We start from the raw sequence: 6,769 nt of genomic DNA, 5'->3' as shown, positions 1-6,769 counted from the left end.
TCGACGAATTCCCAGTATAAGACATCTTGGTTATCAAGTTAGACTAAAAGAGTTGGGACCCTACACCTTAGAGAAACCTTGACTGAGGGGTGATCCGATTGAGGTTCATAAATAATGAAGGGTCCAATTTAGCATGGGAGAGGAGTCATAACTTTATATTGGAAAAGGCCAGATGGCACCCGGATCACATTAAATTTCATTTTCAGTGGTGGGTTAATGTGCTAGGATGGCCGAGTGGTTAAGGCGTTGGACTTAAGTTCCAATAAACATGTGCCTGCGTGGGTTCAAACCCCACTCCTGGTATCTGTGCTTACAAAATGTTACTTATTCTTTCCCTGACTTTTGCCTTGCACCATCATCTCTTCTGTCATTTCATCACTCTTGCCTTCCAACTGATCACAGCTTCCGATTATTTGATCTGCCCCAGCACCGTTCCTTGGCTCTGCGCTTGCTTATAAACTGGTAAATCTTTAACTTAATCTCCTCTGTACCCTGACAATGACCTTCTCATCCTTCCTGGATTGTGGTTCCTCACAGGATCCGCTGCCTCTCCGACTCCCCTCCAGGTAACTGAAGGCCCTGAGCCTTGGTCTCGCTTTATACGCTAGCTGGTAGTTGATTCCTTGCAGGTCTGCCACCGCTCAGGAGAAGCTCAAGACCCAGATCAAGCAAAGTATCAAGAGGAATGTGAACAAAGGCTCCCTGGTGCAGAGCAAGGGACAGGGCGCCTCCGGCTCCTTCAAAATCAGCAAGAAGGAAAACCCAGGGAAAGGTGGGAAAGAAGGTGAAGAAACCAGCAGCCAAGAAATCTTTAGTGAAGAAACCAGCAGACAAGAAATCTTCAGTGAAGAAACCAGCAGACAAGAAATCTTTAGTGAAGAAACCAGCAGACAAGAAAGTGACAACAAAGAAAGTAACAGCCAAGAAAACGAGCAGCAAGGCGGCGGCAACGCCAAATAAGGCGGTGAAGAAAGCAGTGCTTCAGAAAAAGTCTCCTGCGAAGAAGGTCAAAAAAGGCAAGAGTGCGGCGGGTGGAAAGGCGCTGAAGAAAGTGCAGACATGGAAGAGCAAGGTCAAGCCGAAAGCAGCGAAGTCTCAGAAAGCAGGGTCTGGAAAGAAGTGAAAGCGCGGGAAACTTGTAAACATCTGAACACAAAGGCTCTTCTCAGAGCCACCCACATCTCTCAGGAAAGAGCTGATCCCCTGATCAAATGATCCCTGTCCCGGCCCCGCCTGCAGATTCCACATGGAAATGATTTGGAGTAAATCCAGGATCCCTGGTGACTCCCCTCCACCCAGCCCTTTCCCCACTCTCTGTAATAAAACAGAGGGATATCCGGCCCTCACTCGAACTGGGGATGTGTTCGGTGCAGTCTCAGTTCACAAATTCAGGGGGAGAGTTTGTAAGACAGTAACACTGGCGGAGAAACCCCACCTCACAACTCAAACCCCAACACATGAGTTTCTCCAATTCAGCTGGAGTCGGGTGACAACAGGAGCTGGGATAGGCTGTGATCGGGAATGTTCGGAATGGATTTGTTCAGGGAGGAATGTACCTGGAATCTCCGAATATAATAGTTCCTTATTTCCACAGATGACACATTCTGCAGTGAGAGTGAAAAGTCTCTTCATTGCTTCACATTTACGAATTGTTTGGTTCGAGATGAATAATGAGTCAGAGAGTAATGACAGGATCTGAAGCTTCTCTCACACCAGCCCTTGAATGACTCAATGTGAAGTGTCCAATGTGTAAAGCTACTGCCAGGGTTTGTCAATCTGAACAGTTTCAGCTCAGTTACTGGGGGCCTGGAATCCCCACAGTTTGACTCTGTCTCTGATTGGTCACCCGCTTCTCAATCCAATTCTTAACCAATAGGAGAATCACATATAAGTAAATAGAAGTTCTCATTGGCTTAGATTTTCCAATTGTAAAAAGCCAGGCAATTCCAGAGCAGGAATGAATTGAAGTGATGGAAAATTTCAATTTTCAGGCAACAATTTTAAAACCTCTCATTTTATGTTCTTTTTTACTGTATTTACCGTCACAAAATCCTGACGCGATTTTAGGAATCGTTTTCATTTGCCAATCTGTTAACTGTAAGCGGCGTGAGGAAGGTCCGGTTCAGCAATTTAAAACGGGACAAATATCAGCTTCCATTCTGTAAAAGGAACAAATTAGCGACTAACCGCTTCTCACAGGCTTCTCGGGGACTGACAGAAACGAGCGGTTTCTGATCTTTTCTCCTGAAAGAGGCGGATAATGCTGCAGGGAGCAATGAACTGCCCTTCACTTTCTGGCTGCTAATACACCCCCGACTTTAAACAGTTCAAACAGCGACCGATGCTTCTGCCGGAAAATGAGCAGATTCACCAGAATGATCCCGGTCCATCATGATGATTGATTATGATTAGAGATACAGCACTGAAACAGGCCCTTCGGCCCACCGAGTCTGTGCTGAACATCAACCACCCATTTATACTAATCCTACACTAATCCCATATTCCTACCAAACATCCCCACCTGTCCCTATATTTCCCTACCACCTACCTATACTAGTGACAATTTATAATGACCAATTTACCTATCAACCTGCAAGTCTTTTGGCTTGTGGGAGGAAACCGGAGCACCCGGAGAAAACCCACACAGACACAGGGAGAACTTGCAAACTCCACACAGGCAGTACCCGGAATCGAACCGGGTCACTGGAGCTGTGAGGCTGCGGTGCTAACCACTGCGCCACTGTGCCGCCCATGGCCAAAGACATCCAGCTGGCCCGCCGCATCCGCCGGGAACGCACCGAAAACCCAGTTTCAGTAACAAGTGTAACAAGGGCTCTTTTCAGAGCCACCAAATCAGCAAAGGAAAGAGCTGCCATCTCTGTTCATCATCAAACCCATTAGATTGGAGGGGCGGCCACATGGTTTCTGTTTTGTCACATCACTTTCCCGAAAGGCCTGTCGGACTGAGAGCTGATCTGGAATTTAGAAAGCAGCATTACCGGAGACTCATTGCTGCTCAGCACAAACTCAACCCCGCTCCTGGGATCCGTTAGCTGGCATTTGGGGAAAAGAAATGGATCCCAGTTTTATTTGGAAGGCATTAATGGAGCCGGGTCCGTTCACATGAGGGTTATTTACAAACATTACCCAATGAGTTCACTAATATTTGAATCCATTGGAGATTATTACACAGGATATGTAAGGCAGCTCGGTCACTCTGACTGAAACCGCCAGTTCCCCGGGGTTGCAGACCCTGACACTGCGGGGAGAGAATCCCCGACTCTATCCCGCCGCCGGGGGAAACAGACAGCTCTGTGTCCGGAGAATAGGGAGGGCCGGGGGGAAGGCACATATTAAAGCGCTGCAATGGACTCAGCTCCTGTGTGTGCACAACTCTCACTGATTCCGTCCTCTGGGAACAGTGCGGTCTAAACAGATCAGGTTAGGAGAGAAACACACAGCCCGAGAATGGTCTCTTCCTTCCTGCATTTACTCTGTTCTGAGAGCAGATTCTCATTGAGAAGCGGCGCTCAGATCACCAGAGAGAAAACAAACACACAATTCAAACTGTCCAAATAAAAACCAGAGAATTAACCCGGACACTTCCATTATTAAATTAATTCATCAGCTCCGAACCAGTTCCCGTTAATGTACCGGGATAATCTCGGGATTTATCAAATCGAAGGCAGCGGGATTTATTAAATTGTTGATTCTGACACCCTGTAGTTCAGTTCTTCACTTAACTAGAGGGGGAGATGTGTGAGCAGAGAAACAGAGCGAAATCCACAGAGGGAACTGAAAACACACCTGGACAGATGTGAAACAGGTCAATCCACTGTTACAATAACTCCATCTCTGACTCCCTCCTGACAGTAACCAGTCCTTTCACAGAGACTGTGGGTGGCTCTGAAAATGCCTTTGGTTTATTAGATGACATTTTGGCCGCTTTACTTTTTCTGGGATCTCTTGAGTGCTGGTTTTCTTGGGCAGCAGTACGGCCTGTATATTAGGCAGCACCCCGCCCTGAGCGATAATCACCCCTCCCAGCAGCTTGTTGAGCTCCTCGTCGTTGCGGACGGCCAGCTGCAGGTGTCTGGGAATGATGCGGGTCTTCTTGTTGTCCCGGGCCGCATTACCGGCCAGCTCGAGGATTTCAGCGGTCAGATACTCGAGCACAGCAGCCAGATAGACCGGGGCTCCGGCACCCACACGCTCAGCATAGTTACCCTTTCTCAGGAGCCTGTGAACACGGCCCACCGGGAACTGCAGTCCAGCCCGGGAGGAGTGAGACTTGGCCTTGGCCCGAGCTTTCCCGCTGGTCTTTCCTCTTCCAGACATTTCCACAATCTCACAAATACTTTCACAAAGAATGAATAATTTCCTTAGCATTGACAGTACATCGCAAGCAGTCAAGATGGTTGAGCGGTCTAAAGCGCTGTGTTCAAGTCGCAGTCTCCACTGGAGGCGTGGGTTCGAATCCCACTTCTGACAAGTTGTGTTTTGACTGAACTGGAGGCGTTTGGGAGCAGCGGTGAAGAGCAAACAGAAAACAAGAAAGAACATGGACAAACAAAATAACAATGGACCCAAAGATATTGCATCAAATCATTAGAGTAAGAGGCAACTAAACAAACAGCAGGGCACAGAAAAGATCAAAAATGTAACCTTTGTATCGGGGTGGAAGATGTTGCCAATATCCTTAATGAATACTTTACTGTTTTCCCGAATGAGAGGGTGATGCAGATATTGTTATTAAGGAGGAGGAGTTGAAGTATTGGACGTGATAACTTAAGGAGAGAGGAAGTCGTAATGGGATGAGCATCCTTGAATGTGGATAAATCATCAGGACCAGATGAAATGTACCCCAGGCTGTTGAAAGAAGCCAGGGAAGAAATAGTGGAACAAAAACAAGAAATGCCGGATTCACTCAGCAGGTCTGGCAGCATCTGTGGAAAGAGAAGCAGAGTTAACGTTTCGGGTCAGTGACCCTTCTTCGGAACACAGCCCCTTAGACCACTCCGCCATCCTGACTGTTTCAAGCTTATGACAAAAGCTGAGAAATTATCCATTCTTTGTGAAAGTATTTGTGAGATTGTGGAAATGTCTGGAACAGGAAAGACCGGCAGGAAAGCTCGGTCCAAGGCCAAGTCTTGCTCCTCCCGGGCTGGACTGCAGCTCATCAAGCTGCTGGGAGGGGTGACCATCGCTCAGGGCGGGGTGCTGCCTAATATCCAGGCCGTGCTGCTGCGCAAGAAAAACAGCGCTCAGAGCTCCCAGAAAAAGTAAAGCGGCCAAAATGACATCTAATAAACCAAAGGCTCTTTTCAGAGCCACCCACAGTCTCTGTGAAAGGGCTGGTTACTGTCAGGAGGGAGTCAGAGATGGAGTTATTGTCACAGTGGATTGACCTGTTGCACATCTGTCCAGCAGTGTTTTTTAATTTGCTCTGTTTTTCTGCTCACACATCTCCCCCTCGAGTTAATTGCAGAACTGAACTACAGGGTGCAGAATCAGCAATTCCCAGGATCGGGGGTGAGATTGTGCTGAGCAGCAATGAGCCTCCAGTAATGCTGCTTTCTAAATTCCAGATCAGCTCTCAGTCCAACAGGCCTTTCATATTTTAAATATCACAACAGAGCCGAGCGGGGGTGAGCGCAGCCTCAGCTGCCCCGAGTCTCAGGGGCTCTCAGGACCCCAATCAGAGCCGCCAGGCCTGGCGGACGTGCAGCGAGGACCCCGGGGGAGGGAGGGTGCACCATTAAAGTGATGGTGCAGCACCTCCCCCATCCTCGCCGCCACTTCCCGGTTTCTTCTCCCGTTTATCTCAACATTAAGAAGACGCTTTTGCTCTGGACTACACTGGTTATAAAGTAAGACCAAACTTTGTCTCTGAAAGTGATGAATAGCAGCAACAACAGCAGAATCCAACCCCTGCAGTTACATGTGAACTTGCTGATGTTGCAGCAGATTGAATGACTGAGTGAATCCCTTCCCACACACATGGCAGGGGAACGGCCTCTCCCCAGAGTGAGTGTGTTGGTGTTTCAGCAGATCATTACTGCTTTTCAAGCTCTTCTCACAGTCAGGACATTGAAAAGGTCTCTGATCAGTGTGAGCAAGTTGATGTTCAGTGAGGTTGGATGACTGAGTGAACCCCTTCCCACACACGGAGCAGGTGAATGATCTCTCCCCTGTGTGAACTCACTGGTGTTTCAGCAGGTTGACTCTGGCTGGGTTCAGTTCTACACTCACTGGTTCCTCTCTCTCTCCTCCCCTGAAGGTGCTGATTCTGACTGTATGTACATGCTCTCTCCCCCTCTGACCCTCCCTGTCCAATGTAGTATCTCCAGTTTTGGTGATGTGCTCTCCCTGACCTGTCTCCATTTCTCCTTCTTATACAGACTTGCCCTGACTGTCACTATTTCATAGAATCATACAGCACAGAAGGAGGCCAATCGGTCTTTTGTGCCTGTGCTGAATCTGTGAAAAAAATGATGCAATTAGTCCAACCCCCTGCCTATTTCCCCATAGTCCTGGAGAAATTCACTTTGAAATATTTGTCCAATTCCTTTATGAAAGTTATAATTGAATCTGTTTCCACCACCCTGTCAGACAATTCATTCCAAATCCGAATCAGTTACTTCTTAAATGTTGTGAGGGTTCCGGCCTCTACCACCTCTTCAGGGAGTGCGTTCCAGATTCCAACCACCCTCTGGATAAAATGTTTTTCCTCAAATCCCATCTAAACCTCCTGCCCCTTACGTTAAAT

At 47.9% G+C, this 6,769-nt stretch overlaps 2 non-coding genes across 2 annotated transcripts; both read left to right on the top strand.

The window, feature by feature from the left end:
* Positions 1 to 220: 220 nt before the first annotated feature.
* trnal-uaa (transfer RNA leucine (anticodon UAA)) lies at positions 221 to 303 on the top strand. Its single transcript has one exon. It is a non-coding gene; the product is annotated as a tRNA-Leu (tRNA).
* Positions 304 to 4,408: 4,105 nt separating this feature from the next.
* trnal-caa (transfer RNA leucine (anticodon CAA)) lies at positions 4,409 to 4,491 on the top strand. The gene has a single exon. It is a non-coding gene; the product is annotated as a tRNA-Leu (tRNA).
* The last annotated feature ends 2,278 nt before the right edge of the window (positions 4,492 to 6,769 follow it).

Source organism: Heterodontus francisci, chromosome 28 (genome assembly GCF_036365525.1).
Source record: "Heterodontus francisci isolate sHetFra1 chromosome 28, sHetFra1.hap1, whole genome shotgun sequence".
In the NCBI taxonomy this organism is placed as follows: domain Eukaryota; kingdom Metazoa; phylum Chordata; class Chondrichthyes; order Heterodontiformes; family Heterodontidae; genus Heterodontus; species Heterodontus francisci.
Note: the sequence above shows the minus strand (reverse complement) of the source record. Positions and strands in the feature narration are given on the sequence as shown.